At 32.4% G+C, this 27,930-nt stretch overlaps 1 protein-coding gene and 1 long non-coding RNA gene across 2 annotated transcripts in view; both read right to left on the bottom strand.

The window, feature by feature from the left end:
- The window catches only part of LOC130902167 (klaroid protein-like), a 47,550-nt gene that overhangs the window by 3,408 nt on the left and 16,212 nt on the right, over positions 1 to 27,930 (bottom strand).
- Positions 3,200 to 27,930, bottom strand: part of LOC130902171 (uncharacterized) — a 30,624-nt gene continuing 5,893 nt past the window's right edge. The window contains exon 2 of the long non-coding RNA XR_009060363.1: positions 3,200 to 3,954. This is a non-coding gene — a long non-coding RNA (uncharacterized LOC130902171). The remainder of the gene's footprint in view (positions 3,955 to 27,930) is intronic.

Below are 27,930 nucleotides of genomic sequence, written 5' to 3'. Positions count from 1 at the left end.
AGAAGCACCCTGTATAAAACTATTTGGAAATATTAAATTATTGTTTATTTAAACAAAAAATAATTATTGTGTTTTGTAAAATAAACGTGAATGAACATACGGAGGATATCTCAGAAGTATATAATATCTACTACGCCTGAATTTAAACATGACAGACTAGTGTCTACTTCAATGAATAGTACCTACAATAATTGTTTTACTTTCTTCGAATTTCAATTTTAATTTTGCTTATAGACGACGCTGTACGTCGGGTGATCCAATAAAAGAGCAAGATTTGAGTTGCGCGCCATCTTTAATAGTAATAATATTCCATGATTTTAACTGACAGTCTAGTTAGTAAACAACGCGTCTTGATCATCACAAATTATTATCAAAATTGTGAAAGTTTAATTGCCACTATTCGTAAAGTGCGCGTCCACCTTTCGATCGAAATAATGTGCCTAAGTCATATACTGTGAAAAGAATAATTAAAAACATTCAAAAGTACTGGTTCGGTTAGTGATGTGAAACACACGATACCAGTTGGTAGAGGTCGTTCAGAATAAAACATCACGGCAGTTCGAGAGAGTGTGACTTAAAGGCGAAAGACGTCAATTCGACATCTAGAACAAGAATTGGCAACATTTTAACAGGCACTCTTCAGCGAATTCTCACTAACGATTTACACCTGCATGCCTACAACATCCACATGACTCAACAACTTCTGCTAGTAGACCATGAACAGGGAAGAAATTCACCAATTGCATCTTTTGCAATAGAAATAATTTTCAGGAATGGGGTCCATTTTTAACTCGATGACTTCGTTAATAGTCGCATTTGGGACTTGGAAAATCCACGAATGATTTATCAGAAAGCAATACATCCACAACAGGTTACTGTATATTGTGCATTATGGTCTAGAGCAGAACCTTTTTACCAAATTTAAATTAGGCAGCAATAAGAGAGGCCACATAGGCTGATTGATCTAAGAAAGTGACTTTTGTGAAATTATTATAGTTTTTTTATAGATTTAACAATTTATTGCATTATATAGAAAAAATAAAGTATAATACTACAAAATTTTAAATATAGTATACATATAAAATAATATAAAAATATAAAAAAATATTTTTTATTCACTAAGTTAGTGACTTATTTGGCTTTGTTTTTTGTTTGACAGTAATTGTATATTTGGATCAAGCTTCGTAACACACAGCTTTAATTGATCCTCTAAATGTGCATCTGTAATTTGCGTTCTTCGCTCATGCGTGTTAGGGTCCGTTTCAGACTAGTATTTTGACGTCATGTCAGACAATATGACTGTCTTTGGCGGGATTTTTCGCGCAACTGTCATGGCGTTGATGTACAATAGTTGTTTGAAACGAACTTTACCATTTTGTACTAGGTGGCAAAGGGCCGCACAAGAACCTCGCGGAGGCCGCAGGTTCCCCACCTATGGTCTAGAGAAATATTTAGACCGTTTTTCTTCGAAAACGAAGAAGGTACTGTAGTAACGGTGAATGTTATTGTGATATGATAATTTCATGTGACTTATTTGGAAACTATTGATCTTGACATGTGGTACCACATGTCATACCGCATGTGAAACATTGATGGTATTGCACGAGTTTACACCTGGTCATGTCATTTCCCGATTTGATTACCAGAATTGGCCTACACGCTCTTCCAACCTTTAGAATTGTGGCTGTGGGGTTATCTGAAGTCATAGGTTTATGCCAATAAGCATGCAGCAGCATTGAAAATTGAAATAAGAAGCTATTTAAATGAAATACCACCACATGTATTCAATAACGTTATTGAAATTTTTGTCAGGGGCATATGCCAACAAAGCCGTGGAGGCCATTTACAAGATATTTTGTTTCATACATAACTCCCAAATGTATATTTTCTAAATCCAAAAATATTTTAATACTTTGCTACAGAAAACCATGTTTTATTGAACTCTGAAATCTTGCGCTCTTATTGAAACACGACAGTGCAATAAATATGAAATTCGTGTATTGTTAGAAACAAGTTTAAAGCAGCCGTAGTAGCAAGAAGAATATGTGAAATTGAAGTGGAAGACACAGTTCAGCTCAGATCGTTCCACTTGCGTGGGATATTGAGATTTTAAGGGAAGCAGTAAAAAACCAACCTAGTACAAGCAATCTCCGATGATCCTACTCCCTTGGGCCTTCTAAATAAACCAAACATCGTCATTTAAAATCATTAAGTAAGATTTATAAAAGTTATCAAATAATGCCACACGAATTAAGCGACATTCAATCGAAACATTCGACTGAATGATTATCGTTTTATCAGACGCATTAGGTTTGTTTTTAGTAGCTACACTGGAACTGTACTGAACTGGACTACCAAGAACAAACCTATTATTACTTGCGACAATTACCAGAAGCCATCGCAGAGAGGTCGATTCCAGCGACAAGTTTTATTGTGTGCTGGTGGAATTATGTAGAATTGGTGCTTCGAAATTATAGATCGAACTTTTACCTAATAAAAGTCACCTGCTTCAATTGTTTGTCAACAGTAAAAACACAAGAGCTTTTTTATTATCGGATAAATTTCTTTTTGTAATGAAATAATTTTGCCAAACAGCAAAATTATTGATGGAAAAATTTTGAGTTTAAAAGGAATTTATCCTTAAAAGAGAAGCTCGAGTGTTTTTTGGCAAGATAAATTATCGACCGAATGTATGAATGAATAACAACAATAATTATCTTTATTAATACAATCAAATTATTTAAATTAACAGTTACTGAATACACAATTGTTATAAAGTGTTTGGTTTGGTGTACTGATTTCAAAATTTTTTTCTCTGGTATTCACACATGTACCCGTAGAATGTTCATTTTGATTTTTCTCACTCGAGACTCGTAAGGAACTAATAGGATATTCCTGATGTTCAGCATCAATTTGGAGGTAGGGTTTAATAAAAGATGATGATGAGTGTCCTGTTATCTTTTTAAGTTTTTGGTCACTGACTCCTGCTTTGGCTAACTGGGAAACTGTATTAGCACAGTTCGAATGATTGGTAATTTTATTATTTGTAATGTCTAGTCCAATTTTAATTGCATAATATTTGGTCCAAGTAGATATCGTATTAATACCTAGTGGAACATTTTTGTACCAACCTTTAGAATTTTTGTTTTTCCAAAAGGGATTTGGAGTTAAAAAAAGTCGTTCGGATGTTATGTTTTCATTTCTTTTTTGTAACAGTAATTTTAACAACGGGACAAATACCTTCATTTCATTTCATTAATTTTTTGTTATCCATTTGCTGTCTGCCAATTTTTTTCGAACCACCCTGTTTCGTCTTTGAAAATATTGTATTGTACTTAAATCTTCTTGTTGAAGTTTTTGTCTTCTTTAAAATTGTAAATTTTACAGTTTGCAGCTTCTCCCCCCTCCAATCTAATTCATAAGAAGTTATATGAAAGAATATTTTTTGTAATTCCTCTGGGTTGTCTATATTCCACAATTTTGCTATTTTACTATATCTTTCTTGTTCAATGCTACAGCTACAGAACTTACTTTTCTTTTCTCTGGAATAACTTGTAATTCTTCCCGTTTACTATTTCTCACATCACGAGCTTCTTTAAAAATTGTCAGTAAAAGGATCAAATTTAATATTGTATTCATTGAAATATTTTTCTGGAATCATCTTCGCAGTTGAATTCCAAATTGATTTAACTGCATATGATTAATAATCTTCTCCATTCCTCTTTTTCATATTATAGGCCCGATAATTTAATATATTTGCTACTTTTTGTAATGGAATTATTTTCGATAGTTCGTAAATTCGAGAAAACTTTTGTTTGTCTCCATACTGACGCTTTAGTATTTTTGTGGATTGCGGGATTGATTTTTCCATATTTTTTGTTATTTGTTGAGTCGAAATTTCTCCAAAATGACCCATGTTGGTATTAGTATTAATTATCAACAATACTTAAATAACTGAAAGGGCAGAAATTAAAGTAGATGTAGACGCTTAAGAGGAACAGACATTTTTATCGGTGATAAAAAGCTATGCACCATTTTTATCGCTGTCAAAATGACAAATGTCATATTTAAATGACACATTTTATATAGGAGTTAATTTATCTTAATAAAAATACAAATGGAATATTTTACAATTAGATCTTAATATAATATATGTATATTTACAAAACGGTACCATGGATAAAATGAACACGCTCATTGCATTAAATGAAAAAAATAAAAGCGGTACTTGTACCATTGTATAAATATTGATAAAAACGATAACAACAACAATTTAGCTCAAGTTTAACAAATCACATTTACATTGCCTCTTCCTAACCACCACAAATTGCTTTTGAGAAAGGATTTGTACAAAAACTATTTAAAATCTCGAAAATCTTTATTGTTACAATTATTTAGAAAAAAAAACAATACAAACACCAATATAACTAAGGAAAAAGACAATCATACAAAGCTGATAAAAATGGCAAATTACAGTATAACAAGCGACAAAGAGGACGCAAAAATAATGAAAAACGATCATACATGAAACGTTAATTATAAATGAAACATGTAATGTGTTTAGTAGAATTTGGAGAGAAAAGTTCATTTAAATATGAATAAAACTATAAATTTGTTCGTATTTCGAGCAATGGTAATCAAACTAATGCCTCCCATTAAATACTCTAGATTTTATTAAGGCCACTCGACTCCACTTGCAAGACAACGTACAATGCTATGCAAGACGCCATACATCTTGATCAAAAGCATGCGCAGATGAAACTCACCTGATTGCTTCATGCAAGATCTTGCAATTGCATACAAATTAAAATTCTAGTGAGAGATCCATTTAACTTTGGTTTAACTTGATTTCATTAATTTTAATTTCAAGAACCCTGCATAGTAAAATAACAGATTCATTGGATGCAATATTTGAACCAAGAAATTGCATGAACTTTGTTTCATTCCATCTCAAGAGGTCTTACAAATAAGGAGAATAAGTTCTTTTAACCTAAAAATATAACACACAGGTTTTTTAGATATGTCCATTTGATCTTAAATAATTATAATCGGGAAAGTTAGAAAAACCACATAATTTTTTCCGAATCCTCTAATAAATTTCACGAAACGAAATGGCTACTCAGTTTCGTTATCGTGAAACGAAGCTCAACAAGATCATCATTGATAGAAGACGATCGCCCACTGCCTCGTCATCTTGAACACTTTGACGATCTGGGGAAAATTTCAATCGGCGCAATGCTTTGTAGACCGGTCAGTTTAGACATAAGAATAGGGGTCAAATAACAAAAATTCCCGAAAGCCAAATATTGGAGGAGAACTAGTGTTTACCATTAAAAATCCCCATCGATCCTAAGTGTGCCCACAAAAGTTATTCGGGGTCACCGGCGTCACGTTGGCGGGAGGAGGGATAGGGGAAGCCTCCCCGCTCGCAGTGGGCAGTTGGGAAAGTTGGAAATTTTTAAGCGAGTTGGGAAATTTAGGATAGGTAAAAAATACTCTTGTAATCGTGTAACGATACACATACACTATGTCCTTCTAGGTTTACTATTTTCTTCAATACTAATAAAAGATGCTAAAAGAAAATAACATTGTGCCATGTCTAATTTTTTGATAAATTCAATGCTTATTTTAACTTCTTCAATAGCATACTGATTTTTTCTAAATACGGTGTAAGAAATCCATGAGAAGTATAACCATATACCCTCCCAGGTGAGTGATGAATGGATTAAATGGATAATGCTTTATCATGAATTTGAACGTAGACATGAATGTTTACCATTCTTATTATCTTTGCAGATGCTGTGGAACACGAAAAGGGCGGCTATGAGGCCAGCAAATTTACTGAAATGAAGAAGTCATAAAGATCAATACAGACTTCTCATTTCCTTCTAATAAATATGACGAATCACCATCTAAATCGCTGAAGGAATCCAAGAATAATATTAATACTGAAGAAGATGCTGTAATGACTTTTGGTAAATAAATTGGCGCTCCAGATTTCTTTTTCTGCATCACATAATAATATACTAGAGAGGGAATGGTAGATATGACTAAATGAAAATATCTCATTTTTACTTTTAGATACGTCAGCTGAGAAGATAAACACCACCTGCACTACACCAGGGTTCACACAGGATTCGGATAATATAGGTAGGTTGTTTAAATATTATGAGAAAATCTAAATCTCGTGTTGAACGCGCACTTACATGACTATAAATTTTCGTACCATTATAATAATAATATGAAATATTTAGTTCAGTAACTTTTTAATACGTTTTCAAATCCCACTAAAGAATATAATAGTTATTTGTACAACCAGTTTGGAAAAGCACTATTTTCCGTAACGAGCGTATTTAAAGCGTAAAGCATAAAAGTGTTTCCCAACGTGTTTTACACAATGTATTTTCTAATTTTGAATAAGAGTGACTATATAAATTAAAGTGAAAGGTAATAGAAACGTCCATTCAAGCATCCCTCGTATGTTTTTTTTATTTGCTACTTCGTTACTACGTAAGTAACTATTGTTTAGTGTCATGTATTTGGTGGCGAAATATGCATTTCATCACTAGTTGCGAAATATTTTACTTTTCTTAACTAGTTACGAAAAGCAAGATGTTTCACAATGGCGAAAAAGGTTAAAAAGTGTAACTTTATATGTCAAAATTGGAAAAAATAATTTTAATTGCTAAAAAAATAAGTTAAATTCTACTACGAGAAATGTGTGGCGCATACAACTGAAAATAGATAATACTAACAATGGTATCGAGTGTCGTTGATTTACGCGAGTCAATATAATTGAGTGATAACAGTGCAATCCATACACCTTATTTTCTTATAAAGAAACTTGATCATAATTTTCTAACATTATCAGCAAACATGTGTAGAAACATCCTATTAACAACTATCTAGATACTACTTCTTTTATATTTAATTGTGTTCAGCATTTCTAGTTTTCTCATAAAACCTGAGAATATTTTTTATGTTATCAGCAGACATATGTAGACATCCTGTAATTAAAATAACAATCATTTTGTTACACTTTACTGTATTCAGCATTTTTCATTTTATTTAATGTTTGTTAATTCATTGATACAGTCTTCATTCTATCACCTATTGTTGTAGTCATCGAGTTAATAAAGTTTTTTTTATAAAAGTAAATCTTTACTTTTAAAATATTACTGGCGCTGCGAACAGGATACTGTCTGTAGAAATACACCCCTTCAGTGCGGTAAAAGTCTACATTTTCTTTCAAGAAATTAAGACGGTATTCTCAAAACTCAAAAAAAAAACTCCGGTGAATTAAGTGACAGTGTGGTGAAAAGAAGCTGACTCCAACCCGATTATTCATTCAGCGAAGAAGAGGGTTGTTCTAGCAAGAAACGGTTCAAGTTCCTCAGAGAATTCGAGACAAGGTGTATCCAGTGTATCCTCCTGTAAGTCTTTTCCTTTATTTTCTAATTTATTGGCTAATAATTAATTCCGAATTTCATAATATTCGTACCATAATATAAGATTGATTCCATTTGTAAAAATATACTTTAGTGTCAAATAATTTACATGTCAAAAAGTCATGATCGATCCTGATCTCCATTGTATATAAAACGAACTTCAAACACTGAACAACATTGTTCCAACATATAATGGTGGTTCTAAAGATTTAGCTTATTTCCTGAGACAGTCTGAAAATACATAGATTTTTTAAAAACCGACAATAATAATTTATTCAACCCTCCTTTGTTAGAGCAAGTGAAATCTAAGCTTTTTTTATTTTATCTTTTGATTATCTTTTGATAATTGGCCCGATTTAAAATCAGCTCTTGTCACTCGTTTTGGCGATCCTAGGTCCGAAGAAATATTAGCACACGATTTGGATACATCTATCCAATCACATTCCCAATAATTCTCCGAATTTCACAACGATATCTCTCATATATAAGTCCTTAAAGAGCACCTAGCTATAAATTCTGATAGTCAGGAAGTTAGAGTATCCAAAGAAATTATGTATGCTAACCAAGCCCTTATGGTATTCAAAGCGGGTCTCTTAAATCCTTACAGAGATCATATACTTCATATATCAATTTCATCTCTTGAGCAAGCCCTGTACGAATGCAAAAGATTAGAAAACGAAAGATCCCAAATCGAGTTCGCCCACTTCCTCAGATCACAGAAAACCGAAAGAAATCGTCCACCTTCAAAACAAACTACTCCTTATAATCCATCACCGAGACCACAACCATTATTCCATAATTCGTTTCAAAAACCACAAATAACTCAAAAGTCTGATAACAGACAATCTAATATATATAATAACTTTCAAAGATCTAATTATCAAATTAACTATCAAAGGCCAAACAATCAATCATATAACAGACAAACACACCCTCCTAATAACCAAAATTTTAATCGACAATCTAAACCTTCTACAAGTAATTATAAACCAACCCCAATGAGTATATCTACTGCAAATACCTTTAGACCCCAACATAATTCGTTTAGACAAACAGGACCTCCGAACGTTAATTTCCGAAGAATTATTCAATGTAGAAAACAACGACCAAAATTTTGAAGATTTATCATCCGATAGCAACCAAAACGAACAATTCGATGAAAACGAAAATTTTTAATTACCAGACTCGGAGTTAACATAAATAATATTAATTCAGCTCCTAAACTCCCATTTATATATCTTCCACATTTAGACTTGAAAATACTGATTGATCCCGGTGCAAGCAATTCTATTATAAATCCAGAAACAGCTTATAAATTATTTTCTGAATATATTTACAAATCCAAATTTTCCGTTAAATCTATTAAAACAGTTTATAATGGTAATTTCAGCTAACCCTCTTTTGAAAGAATTCAGCATTAAATTCATATTCGATACGTTTATAGTATCTTGGCGTGATAGATTCGATGCCTTAATAGGTAGTCAAGAATTAGATAAATTAAAAGCACTCATTAATTCACTACAAATCAACTATATTAAAATACCCTTCTATTTGGAGATTAATCCAAACTTATTCACCCCTTACTCTGAATCTTTAGATAAAAGAATTTTGAATATTCCTGTAAACATAGATAATGTACCTATAGTACTTACAGAATTAAAATTAAATAAATTGATAATACTTGAATGTATAACTCTAGCCCGAAACGGTTATTGCAAAATACCTATAGAACAAGAGATTTCATTAAATAATATTTCTATTGATTTCCATGAACCTCTTCAAGTTCAACCTCCATCAAAATTTGATGAAACAAAACCTAAACTACTTTATAATAATATTGACATCTCTAAACTTCTTCGAACGGATCATCTGAATCCCGAAGAAAAAGATGCACTAATGTCTCTATGCAAAAAATTTAAAAACATATTTTATAACGAAAACTCCAACTTAACTTTCACTCATGCAGTTAAACATCATATTAGAACAGTCGACGACGTAACAATTTACCAAAAATCAGATAGATACCCCTATCATTTAAAACATGAAATTCAAAGTCAGATTCAAAAACTTCTAGACAATAAGATAATTAAACCAAGTATATCCCCGTACAGTTTCCCTACATTTCTCGTCCCCAAACGAATGGATGCCAGTGGAAAGAAGAAATTTAGATTAGTGATCGATTATCGAAAACTAAATGAAAAAACTATCGAAGACCCCCTTCCTCGTATCGATGAAATTCTCGATAGTCTTGGTCGAAGCACTTATTTTTCCACATTAGATTTAGCACAAGGTTTCCACCAAATCGAGATACACCCAGATTCGGCAGAAAAAATTGCATTTACAGTAGATAATGGCCATTACATGGACGATATAGTAATTTTCCCTAAATCCCTTCAAGACTATATCATTCATATAAAACAAATATTTACCGAACTAGTAAAATATAATCTGAAAGTTCAAATAGACAAATCCGAATTCCTCAGAAAATAAGTTGCCTTTTTAGGCCACGTCGTAACTCCTGATGGTATCAAACCTAACCCAAATAAAATCGAATCCATACTAAACTTACCCTTGCCCAAAACTGAAAAACAAATAAAATCATTTCTTGGCATGCTCTCGTATTACCGTAAATTTATCCAAAATTTTGCAAAAATAACATATCCAATAAACAAGACTTTAAAAAAGGAACCAAATTAGATCTAAATGATCCAGAATATCTAAGTGCCTTCCAAAAATGTAAACAACTTCATTGTAACTCCCCAGTTTTAGCATACCCCGACTTCACAAAAACATTTACCTTGACGACAGACGCTTCAAATATCGCGATAGGAAGTGTACTTTCTCAAGATTCTCATCCAATTGCATTTTACTCTCGAACGCTCAATTCAGCAGAAAGAAATTATAGCACCACCGAAAAAGAACTCTTAGCTATTATCGATAGTTTCGACCTTTCGACCATACTTGTACTCCAAAAAATTCGTTATTGAGACTGACCATAAGCCACTCATCTGGCTACATTCTCTTAAAGAACCCAATCAACGACTAATAAGATAAATTAAAATTAGAAGAATTCGATTTCGAAATCAAATACAAGAAAGGTAAAGAAAATTACGTTGCCGACGCATTATCTAGAGTTGAAGTCAACGCTATCCATAAAAATCCTCCTAAACGCAATCCCAAAATAAACATAATAAGTGATATTGTAACCCCCGCAAATCGAAAAATATACACGAATGCTGATATCGATGATTGCGAGAGCAAATTCCGACACAAATCTAGCGCTTAGCTACGCTAACGAAATTTTAAGTAAAATATCTGAAGATAACAAAAGTACCGCTTCAGGCGAAACTAGACATTCTGCTCAAGAAAACCCAGTTTTTGGTTTCCCAATCTCAGAGAAATGTTTAAATTCAGCCCACTTTCAAATAATCCTAAAATACGGAGATAAAAATGATATCGATTATTCCAAACTATTTGGTAATAGCCGGTATATTTTTAGTTTTAGGAAAGGATCTGATGATAATGTCTTAAGCCAAATGTTTTTAGAAATAATTGATCCAAAAAAGACATATTATATATACTGTTCTGACGATTCGCTACTTAATACTGCATCTAGACAATGTTCTAAAATCTTAGAACCAAATGTGAAAATAATTAGAACAAATAACTTTCTCAAAGATATAACTTGTAAAGATGAACAAATTCGATTAATTTCAGATTATCATTCAGAAATCCATAACGGTATTACTGAAACTATAAAGCACATACAATCCTTGTATTATTTCCCAAAAATTCAAGAATTAGTAACGAACCATATTAATTATTGCGAATTATGACTCACCTCAAAATACGATAGGAATCCTCGAAAAATACCATTTTCCGGCCCTCTAATTTTTAAAAAACCTTTCGAAAACCTTCACATAGACGTATTCTGTATAGAAAATGAACAATTTTCAACAATACTCGATTTATCCTCCATATACCTCCAAGCATACGAAATTAATGATTCGAATTCAATCACTATACTTAATAAATTTCGTCATTATTTTTCCCATCATAACTACCCTTCACAAATAACTTGCGACAATGCAAGGGAGTTTACAAGTGAAACCTTCAAGGAATTCATGTCACTCTTCCACATTAAAATTCACTATACAACCCCTCCCCCCCAATCTCATACCGGCAATTCTCCCATAGAAAGAGCACATTCAATTTTAACTGAAAAATTGAGAATTCTTAAACAAAATCAAAAGAAAATATTACTGATTTAGTTACAACTGCTATTCTTATATATAACCAATCCATTCACTCAGTAACAAATTTTACGCCATTTTCACTCTTATATGGACCATATGAAAGTTTAAATCTACACGAAATCGATCCTCGTAAACAAATCTACCAAGACTACAACGAATACCGAAAAACAGAAATTATTCCATTTTTTAATAACCTTTATCAAAAACAACTTACAAAAAGAACAGAACAACTGGATAAAATTAATCTAGAAAGAAAAGATGATATCCCCAAAACAAACGTTGATTACCTAGATATGGAACCACGGAATAAAATTAAACCAAAACATAAAAAAATATTAGTAGACACAAATAGATCAAATGATAAAATAGTTTCTCAAAAATTTAAAAAAATCAGCAAACACATGATTAAAAATACCAAATCTTTCCAGGTTAACCATGAAGATAGCCAGCCAGGCACTTCAAGTCAAAACAATTGAACCACCAGGTTACATTTTAGATAATTTAGAATTAGGAAAACATAAGGTCAACTATCATAAGATTTATTTTAGTATAAATATCGAAGAAATCGAAAATTCATATAGTAAATTAGTTTTAAATCAAGTTCATTTAGCCAATAGACAGGACGACTCAACAGTAACTTTGGCAAAAACCTATCAAAGAGATGTTGAATTGCTTTCAGAAGATATAAACAAACTTAGAATGTATGCACGACCCACTAAAATATTCAAAAGAGGTTTAGTAGACGGTCTTGGTATAGTAATAAAATATATTTCCGGAAATCTCGATCAAAACGACTTAATAGAAATTCAAAAAACTTTCGAAAAAGTTAAATTAAACGAAAATAAACTAATGACCGAAATTTCGAAGTTACATATCGTCGGTTTGGAAGAAGACTATTACATCTCAAAAATGTGATTTTTATGTTTTATCGATAGAATAACTCAAAATCGTGTGAGAAATTATGTGGAACACTGTTCTAACTTGTACTTTTATTCAAACCGCCAGGGCGCTCTGCTTGAAACTATGACATCTCCCCTCCCTTTTGACAAGTTTTGAGAAAGACCATTACATTTCAGTTAGCATTGTGAAGTCGCTTCAGAAAGTTCGTTTGTTTTGTGAAAGACTATCATATCTCAAAAAGTGGACAGTGAAGAAAAGAGTTTCATCGCACTTTTCTGAGCAAAACTATTACAAACCAAAATATAACTGTCTTCCCGAAAAAGGTAAGAAGTCTGCTAACTACTATTTTTTGTGCAATAATATTACATTTTGACATATTACACTCTTTCATAAACGAATGTTACTCAATTTTAAGATAAACACTTAAGTCCAGTGTTGTTATAGTTTTAAACAAAATATTTCAGGTCGTTATCTAATTGTAATTCAAAATGTGATAGTCTTGCATAAAAGTTATAGATAATCTTTTAAAAATTATTATATTAGAGTCTCGAACAAATTGGAATCAAACCCTGTTCATATTACGAAAATTTTGCATTAACCGACAATACGTGAACATCGGGCAATAACTCAATAAAAACATGATTCTGTAATATTGACTGTACTCGAGAATGAGTCAGTAACGTAGTTTTTTTTCTCCTCTCTGAATGAATCCAGATTAGCAATTCTTGTAAGCTACTGAGAACTGTTTTTTCTTTGGTTTCATTCTATGTTCTATTGTTCCGTATTTTCAGCTATAAAATTTTACTATGTTTATATCTCAAATGAATTCGTGTTTTCAAGGAGAAACAATCATTTCTTTTCGAATTTTTGCCATTTTAGTGTACTAACATGAAACTAACGTATAATTTTTTTTCTTTTTATAAATACTAGACCCGTATTTTACTTGTGACTAACGAATTTTCTCACTAAACACATTAAGATTACTTAAATTTATACACTACATAATAGTTGTAATTTACATAATTAAATTTAACTCTTTAACGTTCCGTACAGTTCTTTGTATTTTGTAGCCGTATTTTTTTTACTTTCCTTATTTTCACAACAATAATCCACGATAAAACATCTTTTCTTTTCGTCCTTTAACATTGAAAATTGCTTTTTTGAACTGTTTGAAACAAAATTTTATTAGGTTTAGATGCATTTTTTTTTCTCTCCACAAGTAAATAGTGTTCGTATTAACCGGATTTTCGGATTAGCGCGACTCTGCTGTATTTTTTCAATTTTTTTTTCTTTCTTTTTCTTTTAGAAATGGGATTCCAATGTTGTAATGATATAAATGCACGTACCTAGGAGTCCCCAAATTAAAAATTAACAAATAACATAATTTTAGGATTACTTTAATCTTCACCCCAGTAAGCAAATATTGGTACTTTTTTCAGGAAATGAAGGGAAGCCGCGGACACTACCTCGTCAATTTGGCGAGAAAAAATTATGATAAAGTTCATGACTGTCCTTCCGTCAAAAATATAGAAAAAGAGAATGTGAAACCGCCATTTCCTATTGACGACAACAGTCATCAAGAAGTTGTGGATCGACTCACAACATGCGACTACGGAAAACGCATTACTGAGGATGACACAGCAACCCCTACAATCAAAAAAGCAAAGAGCAACATTTCTTTACCTGATCTTGAATCTGAAAAGGAGAATAATCAAGCGCTAATTAATCCTACAGAGGTAAGCAACAGCTCCCAACAAAAAAACAATTCCCCTATCCCTAGTGTTGACGAAGCGAAGCAGATCAAAAACAGAAGCTTATCAAGTTCCTCGTCTTCTTCGTGCTCGACATGTTCATCTTGTAGTAGCTCAAGTAATTCTTCTCTAAGTTCTGTAGATGATACTAGCGAAGACCCAAATTATTCTTCAAATAGTAGTTCTTCATCCTCTAGCTCTGGCTCTCTAGATGAAGTTGTGAAACAGAACAACGCAGGTTACAAGAAGAAACATCGTTTTGTCAAAAACTTTCATCATCCACGAGAAAATGTTCGAAGAGTAAAACGTAATCCCGGTCAATGGATGAAAAACATTGCAAAAACAATGAGGAATAGTGGTCAATCTTATTCCTCAATAAAAACCACAACTCTTGCAGATGGTACAGAAGATCGAACATTGGAAACCAGAAAGGCCAAAACCATGCGCCCACCTTGTGATGTTGAAAAATGCCGTTTAATATGTGCGAATAAGATATCAGATGAACAACGACAGACACTCTTCAGAGAGTACTGGGCAATGGCAGATTTGCAACAACAAAGGATGTTCATAGTATGTTGCATAGATAGGATAAATCCAAAATATAGATACCCTACACATCAACAAAAAAGTCGTGGTCTAAACAATGCCTTTTATTTTACGTTTTCATTAGGAGAAAAAAATTCGTGTTTGCAAATATTTTTTCATGGCAACATTGGGAATTAATTCGCAAGTGATTCAGACTGCTTTAAAGAAAAAGAGTTCATCAGTGGCTGGTGTAATTCAACCTGAAAAGCGAGGAAAACATAATAACCGGCTCTTTCTGACACCATTAAAGATGAAGTTAGAAATCACATTCGCTCTATCCCCCGAATGGAAAGTCATTACTGCCGGTCTGAATCAAAGATGGAATATATAGAAGGAGGGAAAACTGTGAGAGACCTTCATCGAGATTATGTGGAGTTATGTGAAGAAGTGAAGAAGCCACATGTCAATTACCTGATGTATTATAAGATTTTCAAGGAGGAGTTTAATATCTCCTTTTTCGTTCCCAAAAAAGACGCTTGTGACTATTGTGAAGGTTTTCGAAATTGCACAGAAGAAGAGAAACAAAACCTGCTGGAAGACTATAACAAACACATACAAGAGAAAGATCTAGCAAGAATTGAGATGTCAACTGACAAGGAATCACCCAATGCTGTCGTGGCAGTATACGATTTACAAGCAGCTTTTCCATGCCCACAAGGTGATTCCTCTTCATTTTATTATGTATCAAAATTGAACGTTTACAATCTATCAATTTATGAATTGAAAACGACTGACGCTTTCTGCTACATGTGGCATGAAGGTCTTGCAAACAGGGGGGCCATTGAAATAGGTTCCTGCGTTTGGTCCTATTTGCAAACTTGTAACGAAAAAGCGACTGGAAAAATAGATATTTTCTACTCAGATAATTGTGTGGGGCAAAACAAAAATCGGTATATTTTTGCTTTGTATATCAATGCTGTTTCAGTTTTGGAAAATATAAATTCCATCACGCACAAATTTCTTGTAGCCGGGCACACGCAAAATGAAGGGAATCACATTCATTCTGTAATTGAACGGTCAATCAGGCAGTTTAAAAAAAGAGCTCCCATCTACGTACCAGAGCAGTATTTAAGCTTGGTCAGGCAAGCTAAAAAGAATGGTAAGCCGTACATTGTCCATGAAATGGGTTTTGAAGATTTTTTCGATTTCAAAGAATTGTCAAAGGACATGGGAATAAAGGAAATTTTTAAAAACGACAATAATGAAACAATTCGCATTGCTGATGTGAGCGTTGTTAAGGTAACCAAGGCAAACCCTGGACATCTTCTAGTTAAAACGTCATATGCGCAATTGGAATTCATGCGCGTGGATATTTTGCAGCAGAAAAAGCGTGGTGGCAAGCGTGTTTCTTCAATTCCTGAACAGGGTACATTTGGACCTTTGAAAAGGGCTTACAAGAAGAAGGTGGGAATAAGTGAGAAAAAAAAGAAAGGTTTGTTGGCTCTTTTTGCTAAGACTAAAAAATCTGTCGCTGTCATGCCTCAGTATTATAAAACGTTTTTTGATAACTTATAATTGCTTATATTTATTTTATTTTTTTAAGTGAGGTTATGTTATTGTAGTTGTACTATTCATTTTTTTCTACATGTCTGTTTTCATTATTTTTTAATTTGTTTAGAAGATTGTCAACAACTTACTAATCAATAATTCAAAAAATTATACAAGAATTTTGTGTTACGAATTTGAATTTAACTATTTCTAGGACTAACTTTGAGCTTTAACATCATCTTACCAAGGTTTTTACACTAGTCTATAATAACGTTATCATTAACATTTTAAAGTTGCAAAAATAAATTGTAATCTTATCTACAGGGAGAGAACAAAGAATGATTTTGTAATTCAATTTGGTTAAAAAAAAAATTGTAAACAATCATGTTATTATGAAACACAATGTTTTTCTGTGATTTAGACAATAAAATTTTTTTAATTCATTAGTTTTTTTTTATCAAAACTCCTGTTGTAACAAAATATTATATTCAAAAGTATTTGAATTTCTTTTTGGGGAATACTATCACATTTAAGAAGAGGGGATGAAAGTGGCAGATAAGGGGGAGGTTTTTAGACATGCAAGAATCCAAACACGGCAGATATTTCACATTGTTCCTCCTGATTATTGAATCATAGAAATATGAAATTACCTACTGAGCATTTTAACAAAAATCAATATGAAAATGGCTCTCCTGAAAAATGCCATTTTTTGAGATATTATAGTCTTCTTCCAAACCGACGATATGTTTGCAGGACAGATTACCCAACTTTGGCAAACAAATTTACGTAAAATTCAAATTTTTGCAGAAGACATACTCAAAGAATTGAATACTTTGAATAATAGACTTAACAACGAAATTATTATCCATATTCAGTTAGAACAAATTAGGAACCTAAGAAACTATATTCAAATTTTACTTAGAATATCATTCTGTACCCAATTAAACCAATTAAACAAAAAGAATTAGAAGAAATCATTAATTTTATATATACTATTCATTCACACGATTAAAATGCTTCTGATATTCCTACTTTATTAGAAATAATGAAAATCAATCTTATTTTTACCTCAAAAACTCTCAAAGTTTCTATATTAGCCAACGAATTGCTTCATATCTCCAAAATTATCCCTATTCCCAGCAAAGAAAACAATATCCTCCTACCCCCGTACACATTCGCTCTAAATTCTCAAGGATCAACAAAATGGACAAACGAAGAATGCAAGAAAACCTTCTCGTTTTGGTACTGCGAGGAAGAACCTCACGAAGACCCTTGCAACTTAGAAGACCTTTCACGCTGCAATTTAGCCGAAGTAAAAAACGACTTTTCAGAAATTCATAACAAAATTAATATTAACAATTTGCATTTGGAAGATCCAATCGAATTGCTACCACAATTTCGCGAACCAAACTTGTTACCTATAGAAGTCCATCAAAGCCATCTAGGAATAACAGCAACAATAATTTTTATTTTAGTAGCCACACTATTTTTGTATTTGTATAAAAGAATTTTTAGAAAAAAACAAGAACGATACCAGGGTGAACCAACAGAATTACCACAATCCCTATTGAAGCCGAAGTCACGAGGACATACCTTCAACGAAGAGGGGAGGAGTCATATAGAGACAATTACATAAGTCAATATACTTGAGTGATAACAGTGCACTGTTCATACACCTTATTTTCTTATAACAAAACTTGATCATAATTTTCTAACGTTATCAGCAAACATATGTAGAAACATCCTGTTAACAAATATCTAGATACTATTTCTTTTATATTTAATTGTGTTCAGCATTTCTTGTTTTCTCATAAAACCTGAGAATATTTTTTAGGTTATCAGCAGACATATGTAGACATCCTGTAATTATAATAACAATCATTTTGTTACACTTTACTGTATTCAGCATTTTTCATTTTATTTAATGTTTGTTAAGTATTCATTCCAACACCTATTGTTGTAGTTATCGAGTTAATAAAGTTTTTTTTAAAAAGTAAATCTTTACTTTTAAAATATTACTCACGTAACTTTGAAACAAAAACACGTACCTACCCGCGAGAGGGGAGGAGGTACCCACTCAATTAAATAGCCACTAGTACTGCCATTTATTTTTTGCCTGCTTAATATGATTATTTTTTGTTTTCCTTTAGACTGGATCTATTTAAAAGCTTTATCTTGTCAAAAACTTATTTAAAAATCAATTAGAAAATTTAACCCGGACATACAGACACGAAAAACCAGTTAATTGAACGTGGTGAAATAATAATTATTTTTGTTTTAGCAGTCCTGAAAACTGAAGACAAACAAGTTCGTTATCAGTGTGAAAATATTATTGATTTATTTAATAGATACTTATCACTTTCAAAAAAACTTAATGAGAATCTGGATCTAGACCAGACCTCTAAGGTATCTAAACTAGTAAGTCATGACCCTGGTACAAGAGAACCAATCACGACTGACCAGGAGAGAAATTATTTGATTAGTTTAGGTCCTCATCAGCCGAATCTAAAAGTATTTCTCAGTGATGGAAAAAATAGATTTCAAAAAGAGTGGTACAGGGAGTACGAATTCTTTGAATATAGTACAGTAAAAGATGCGGCATTTTGTTTCATTTGTTCTCTTTTTCCGAATGGCGTTGGGAGGCAATTATCGGAAACAAATTGGATAATGGAAGGAGTACGAAATGTCTCAAAATGTTTTTTACAGTAATGGCTGACCATATTCCCGACGCTTCCAATAAATATATATTGTCAATAGTTTTGAGATACGTAAACGAGGAGGGCATTCCATGTGAACATCTTTTTGCGGTGGTTGAAGCCTCTTCAAAGACAGGCGAAGGTATAGCACTTGATATTATCAACACCATTAAGTCACTAAACGTTGATATTAACAACTTTGCTGCTTCCATGTCGGGAATATTCAACGGTACTCGGCAGAAAGTATCAGAACTAGTTGGCCGTGAAATACCATATATACCCTGCCAGGCCCACCGAACTAATACCGCAGTAGAACAGGGGTAGTTACAGGGCAAGTGCGATTGTTGCAGAAACATTTAACATTTTAGAAGAACTTTATGTGTTTTTTAGCAGTAGCACCAAACGCTCTAAGAACATGAAACAAAAATTCAACACAGTTGAGAATGCCATATTTTTGAAAAACCTTTCGAAAACCCGATGGACTGCAAGAGCGGAGACACTCAAAGGTATCAATATCTCATATGATGCAATTTTAGAGCTTTTATTCAAATACAAAAACGATTTTGATATGGATGCCAAAACAAGAGCCAAAGCTCTAGCATTATATAAGGTCACTTCCTTTGACTTTCTCATGTGTATAACATTTCTATAAAATATATTTTTTAAAGTACAGATTTTAATAGAAACTCTCGAAAAGGAAGACCTCAATATAGTAGATGTGGCTATGATAACAACATCTGTGATAGATATTTTAAGACAAATCAGGGAAAATAGTGAAGAAATTAATAACTTAATTCAGAGCACAATCACGCGTGCTTTAAATATAGGCCTTGATCCAGAAAGCGATTTTATGAAACACTGGAAATGCGGATAATTCCTAAAAAAATAGATGTAAATAGAGACAATGCAACAGAATTTGACATTCAATCATTTTATAGAAAAGAGTTTTGTGCCCTATTGGACGTCCTCATTAAATTTTTATTCGAAAATGTACATGCGGTCATGAATAATGTTGCCGGCTTTTTTAACATTTTCAATTTTCCTCTAGACAAAAAAACCTAAATGATCAAAACATCAGCGATCTATTAACATTGTGTCCCATTTCTGCAAGACCAAATGAAAGTGTCTTGAAAGGAGAACTAGAAATATTTTTTGACCTTTCCAAAAATGAATCGGACGGTCCATGCGAGCATTTTTACATATAGCACTTAAATTTAAAACTGTTCTAAAATCTACCACGACTATTTGCAAACTAGTATTCACTACTGGCTATTCAACAGCAACCAATGAGAGAAAATTTAGCCAACTCAAGTTCGTAAAAAATGCCTACAAGACAACAATGGCCGAAGAAAGTCTAAATTTTTTTATGCTGATGAAAAGCGAGATTGACTTGGTCGACAAGATGATTCTAAAGGAAATGTCTGCAAGATAGGCCAAATTAAAAGAGAGACGGCTTCACATTAAAGTTTGATTTTAATTGACCTAGTCTTATGAAAATTGGATTCTCGGGTTTTTAGGCCGTCATCATTGCTTGACTTTAGTAAGCGACTGTAAACCGAACAACAGTCAACATCTCTCTTGAAAATGCTAAGCGATGGACCAGGCGAAACGTCGAGTACTAAGTAAACCGGCGGCGGCGGCCTAAAAACCTGAGAATCCAATTTTCATAAGACAATGGCCGCGAAAGCCTCAAGCAACTGACCTAGTCTCGTGTTGTAATATTTCTAAAATTAAATTTTATCAGACTCTTTTAATTAAACTTTATGTGAATTATCCGTTTTGTTTCAATAACTCATATTCATACAAGAATTTAATCATCTTTATGAAAGTAACATGCTAGTTGGGAATTTTTTGAGTACCAGTTGAGAAAATTTACTTCTTCTACACCCCCCCCCCCCATTAAAATGCCTTCGCGACGCCGGTATTCGGGGTCAAATATTAAAATTTGAGGTTTATTGGATTTCTATTGAAAACAGTGAGTTTTATCAAAAAAACCTCAAACTAAAGTTGTAGATCTTAAAATTATCTACAAAAATGGTCGTTATGATTTTTTCCTAAGAGACACTTAAAACAAGTATAAATACCTATTTGTGTCTTAGAAACGAGCTAAAAGTGACGCAGATGTCCTCATAATTGAAATAGCAAGCAGAAAAATTTAATGCAACAAACACAACAATTGTAGTTGGTGAAGATGTTGATTTGTTAGTACTACTTACTGCAAGGACTCCAATGGATAAACTTATTCATTTTCTGAAACCTGGAAGAGCTCAACAGCGAACGGAAATATATTCTCCAAAAAGTTTATCTGCTTATCCCAAAAATTATATTTTATTTTACATGCGATAACTGGCTGTGACCTTTCGTCAGAAATGTACAGAAAGTGCAAAACGTCAGTATTTAAATTATTGAAAAAAAATATTTGAATAGCTGCGCTAAAGTATTTATTTATTTACTGATCCCACACCTTAAATAATAATTACGGAAGGAATTTGCTTTCTTCTTGCGGTTTATGGAGCTTCAAAAAATTACTTACATTCATAATTACCGATACTTAACTTTTGTGAAAAACATGCGAAACAAGAAATAAGTACAACTATCATGTCTTCCTCCAACATCGGCATCTGCTATTCAACACTTGTATCACGTATACTATGAAGTTCAAACATGGCTAGGCCCAGAAGATTGGGATTGGAAATTGATAGATAATAGTCTGGAACCGATTAGAACTTTACTCCCACCTGGTCCAGAAAAAGTTCTCAACAATATTTTTTGCAATTGCAAAAAAGGTTGTAGTGCCAAATGTGGCTGTGAAAAAGTCGGGTTGCTGTGTTCTCTAACGTGTACCAATTGCGAAGGTTAGTCTTCCTCAAATGTCCAGTTCAGTACAATAGAGAAATATTCCTGTTATTTTAATGAAGAGACCAATGAGTCGGCCACATTTGAACAATTAATAAACATCGAGCAAGAAGAATAGGAAGGAGAAATCTAAGAAGACATGACTGAAGTAGATTTTCAAGAGTATGATTTTAATTACAATCTCTAAAGAAATCAAAATAATAGTTATCAATATCAATAATAGGGTAATATCTAGAACTTGCCCGGTATTTTCCCCTTAAATTATCCTAAAATTGTCATGATAGTTACTAGAGTAGGCCTACAGAGAAAACCACGGTAAAAAACCGAATATACTACCCCATAGGTCAGCGGTTCTTAACCTATGGGTCGCGTAGCATATTTCGAACCAAAAAATTTAGTAATACACCAAATAATAAGTAATACGAACACCTCCTAGAAGAGTTATTCTCTAATACGATGTTTCGGTTTTACCGCTCTTCGCGAATGGCCTTCAGGAAGTGCGGTATACAGGTTTAACAGATATACAGGAGGACATTTTATTTTGCAAACCAATGTCAACAACAACTAGAGATGAAGATATTTTTCTTATGGTCGATTCGTTTTTTATAGAAGAAGGATTAAATTGGAATCAGTGTTCCAGTATTTGCACCGACGGTGCAGCTGCCATGATAGCAACAAAAGGGATTTTCGACAAGAGCAAAACAAATGAATCCACAAATCATATCGATTCATTGGTTGTTACATAGACAAAATCTTGCTTCAAAAAAATGATCACCCGAGTTATGTATCGTTTTGGATGAAATCGTTGGGGTAGTCAATTTTATCAAATCAAGAGCTCTTAACTGTAGAATTGTGTTTCGAATTTGGTGCAGAATACGAATATTTATTATATTATTCTGAAGTTAGATGGCTGTCCCGGGGCAAAGTTGTTCAAAGAGTTATTATTGCGGACAAAAGTCGAATTTTTTTGAGAGAAAAGAAACACCAAATAGCATCTAAATTCTCCGAGTTGAAGTGGATTACTCAAGTTGCTTATTTGTCAGATATTTTATTTGAAATAAATAATCTAAATACGTCTATGCAAGGACGTAATCATACTATTATTGAATTATCTGAAAAAATTACATGTTTTAAAAATATACTCAAATTATGGAGAAATATGGTTGAAGTAAAGAAACTTGCTTCATTCCCGACTCTTAATTTACTTGTTGAAGACAATAATATTGATATCACAGATTTTGAAATACAGAAAATTATTATTAATCATTTAGAAAAACTAATAGCAGACTTTGATCGATATTTCCCTGCAGACGATGTTTTCAAATATAATTGGATTCGAATGCCATTTAATTTTGATGTAAGTGATTTGCATGAGGAATTTGTTAATATTAATCAATTTCAAGAACAATTAATAGAAATACAAAGTGACCAAGCACTTCGATACAATTTCTACAAAAACACTGAATCTTTATGTGCTTTCTGGTTAAAATTAAAAACCGAAAAGCCAATAATTGTTAAAGAAGCCCTAAAAGTATTATTGCCCTTTTCAACAACATATATGTGTGAGGCTGGTTTTTCGGCTCTGTGTGTAATCAAAAACAATTACCGGAACAAGTTAAATCCTGAAATAGATATAAGGTGCTCCTTGACAAGCATTCAAGCGAGGTTTGAAGATCTTTCAAAATGTATTCAAGCACAAGGTTCTCATTAAAACTGTATGACTTGCATTTAAAATTTAAAAGTCTTAATATATGTATTGATATTTCTTTTTTTAGGAATAAGTTAAAATATCAATTATTTTCAAAAATTTTAGTTTGGTCAATAAAAATTATTAAAAACACTTGATTATTAATTAAATTTTCCTTGGATCGAAAAGTATTTTTGTTTAACTTTATTATTAAAAAAATAAATAAAAAATTTGTAAGTTAAAAAAAATCATCATCGTAGGATAGAAGATTTTTTAGAAATACGATCTAAAATAAAGCAATGAAAAAAATTTGACTTTTTTTTGGGTCGCGACATGGACATATTTCTCAAATTTGGGTCGCGGCTTAAAAAGGTTAAGAGCCACAGCCATAGGTGACGTGTGCATTTCATGTATAACTTGAGTGTTATTAACTATATACGATATGAAATTGTGCCACAATAACTTCTGTTACTATACCTACTTTTCCTAAGCGATGATTGATAAACCAGGTTATGTTCACTTTAGTTCGGAAACTGATCGAAATGATCCGTTAGTATATTAGTGGGTAAATACGATTAGCTGATTGTTTATATTGTTTTGGGTTGTTGAACTTAAGTTTTAATTACCCTTTATCTATGATTAATTATTATTATCACGCAATTCACGGGTTACTAATGAAAGTTACGATTTTTGGATTTTTAGCTTTTAGACATAAAAATAGTTTATAGAAACCGGTAAAGTGTTGGTAAATCTCTGATACCTTGCATTTTTATTCTGGCAATCATGCCGTACACCCTTGACATTGAAATAAAAACAACTCAAATCCTTTTCTTTCCATTTAATTTTATTTAATTTTGTTAAAAAGTTTTTAAAAGAAAGATTTTGACGTTTCGACTCTTCTTTAAGTCTTTATCAATATATACATATATATATATATATATATATATATATATATATATATATATATATATATATATAATACTTCTATATGGACAGTTTCTATTATAAGTGGACTAAGGAAGACAGAAGGCAACGATTTCTCTATCCTCCGAGGTTCCAACTTGGTTCTGCGCATTCTCAAGCGTGCGCAGTATAGATAAAGTGTCTCGAACGAAAGAGAAAAGGAATATTGTCGGCACCGTAAAATAGGGACTTTTTTCTAATACCAATTGTCCATATAGGACTATTACATATATGACTATTTCTTAGTGGCAATATTGCACGACAGTTGTTATCATTGATCTGGTTGATCGTTCCAAAGTAATATCAGTTATTTTCTGGATAAGAATTTATTGTTTGAAGTAAAAATAAGTGATAAGGAGGAGCCTAGGCACAATAAATGGATTCAAACAAAAAGAATATAAATGCGAAACTATAAAGAAGTCAACTAAAACTTAGTGATAGTGAAGACGATTGCAGATTAGATTTTTTGATGCGTTTTCTCCACTTCTTTTAGATCCCACGTAAATAAGATTCTGATATACTCTTTATAATCGTTTTAGATGACGGGCTCGATACATACCCGTTTTAGTTTCTGATGAGTTGTGTAATGAAATTGATAAAAAGTTCATTAACTTTTCTACCAAAAATGAACAAGATACTTTCCTTCAAGGCTTAATATCACTGCAACCACTAGCCAGAGAAAGATCAAGAAGTTTAAATCCGAGTTTAGAGGGAACCACGAATGTCTTATATCGCATCTCACATTCTGCTAGAGAAACCAAAGTTTGCAAAGCTGATGTGCCTTATTAAACTATAGGCTTTAACTTTTAACTATGGACGCCCGGTCTCACAGACCGCTCTCGTTTCTGAAAATTTCAACACCTGTTAGATTAAAACAGGTGGACACCCTCAAGTAGACACTTGTTGTGAATGTGAAGTATTTGAAGCAAAATTGAAGAGTTCCAGTCTGAATTAAATAGCTAATAGAGTCACAATAGCTGAGCAAACTGTTCATAAAAGAAGAGCAAAAAGTTTTTTGATAAAATAAGTCTATGAAAGAAATTTGCGAATCAGATTCAGCAGTTTATGCGAAAGCTATGGATTACATGCAAAATATTCAGATGCCAAACATCCCAATCCAGGACAGGCAACTAAGTCTTTTCCTGTTTATTATTCACAATCTAGGATCTGGAAAATCAAGACTTTACCTATACCATCAAGGTATTGCCCGAAAGAGTCCAGATGACATTGCTTCATTCATTTCTGATTACATCAATGAAGTTATCCATCAAGAAGCCAAACATTTATGTATTTTTGTAGATGCTTGTGTTGGGCAGAACAAAAATAATACGTTAGTAAGACTGTGCTTAGCTCTAGTAGCTACTAAAAGATTCTAAACTGTCACTCTGATAAGAGGACATTCATTTATGCTTGTGACAGAGATTTTGGTGTGATTAAACGGTCTCTGAAAAAAGTAGATAGATTCTATTTATTAAAACAATTTGCTAAAATAATACTAAATTCAAGTAAAAAAAGAAATTTCGAACTGAAAATAGTTAAGAATGAATATGTATTGGCGTTTACGAAATGGTGGCCTTATTATTTCAAAAAGAAGGTTATATCTGAAGAATCAAAGGGAGATAAAGTACATAAGGACAAAAAACAAATATTCAATGTTTCAGAATTTCGCCAAATTGATTACAATCTAGAATATATTAGTGCAGTTATCCACCGAAAAAGCATAACCATTGGGCAAAATTCCAATAGATATTAAAAATTTCAAAAATTGAGAATATAATAAGTTTTTATCAAGAAATATTCCTGTGGCCTACGTCAGAAAAAGATGATGATTAGTGAGTAGTTGATTCATAAGCATATGCTGATTATCTTTTTAAATTAAAGACAAATTATCCAATACACAGTCTTTCATTTTTAGAAAAATTCTAGTAACAACATAAGTCCATATTTTTTTTCAAAATGTGAAACTTTTTTATTGTCTAAGATACATGGCAACATGTAAACATGTGCCTATTTTATATTGTTATAACAGAAACACCATGTGACTTCATATTTTTTTAGTATTTAGTTTTTTACCTCTCTTAAAAAGTTTGGTCTCATGTACTCATTATCTTTCAAAAATATTTGATTGAATTATTCAGACAAACTACTTCCAAACTACTATGTTGTTACAAAATTATCCAAATATGTTCTATTTTGACTGTTTATATGAACTTTTCTATGAAAATAAGTAAACTGTAGATAAGGTGATTGTACATTTTACAGTTTATCCTTTTAAAAGAATCAGATATGGATTCTTAATAATAATTATTAAATATAAATAGTCATGCCATCACAATTTATATGAATAATAAATAGTAAATACTTTAAATTAAAAAAACAAAAACACACTAACATACAGAGTTAAGCGCCCCACGCGGAATTCAGTTTCTAAGCTAGAGAGCAAAAAATTAGATAGAAAAGGGCTCTCTTTTCGTTTCTTCTTCTAAAATGTTACGCACTCAACATTTTCGAGGTGTTCCAATTGAAACAGGAACAGGCTCATCCATATGAAAAAAAATTTGGAGAAAAAAATACTTTAAAGCAACGAAACTCCGTCTAGTTGATGCTCTTATCTTCCCCGCTGCAACGTACTCAGCGGAAACATGGACTTTAGACAAAGTTAAAAACCGAATATAGGCTCTCGAAATGTGAGACTACTCTTACGAGTATCATGGACACAACAACGAACCAGCGTATCCGTATTACAAGAAATTGATCCACGTACAAAACTACTAACCAAAATAAAACGCACGTATCTGCAGCACCTGGGACATATAGCTACATCAGGAACAATGGAACGATTAATCATAGAAGAGAAAGTAAAAGCAGATCTCCAACTATATGGGTAGACAAAACAAAACCCTTAATAAATATGATACTGCATCATGCCAAAAAGATTGCACAGGATAGTCAAGCATGGAAACAACTGCCGAATCAAATATAAATGATGTCACTTCATCCTTTGGATAATGGAAAAATGAGGAGGAGGAGGAGGATGAGGTTTCAAATAATATTAAATATATTTTCCAACAATATTGTGCCGCTTCTTATACGACTAAAAAATGGAAGATTGGATGTAAGGAAACAATATTTTCTTCTTCAAGAATCATTCCAGAAATGCGAACCAGTCCGGAACAATTTGGCACCATATGAGTGTCAAAAGTTACTTGATAGTATGCCAAGACGAAAAGAAGTAATAATCAGTCGAAAAGGCAATATAGCACAGTGTTGATTTGACTTTATTTTGTGTCGTTGATTTTC

This window comes from Diorhabda carinulata, chromosome X, assembly GCF_026250575.1.
Source record: "Diorhabda carinulata isolate Delta chromosome X, icDioCari1.1, whole genome shotgun sequence".
Classification (NCBI taxonomy): Eukaryota; Metazoa; Arthropoda; class Insecta; order Coleoptera; family Chrysomelidae; genus Diorhabda; species Diorhabda carinulata.
Note: the sequence above shows the minus strand (reverse complement) of the source record. Positions and strands in the feature narration are given on the sequence as shown.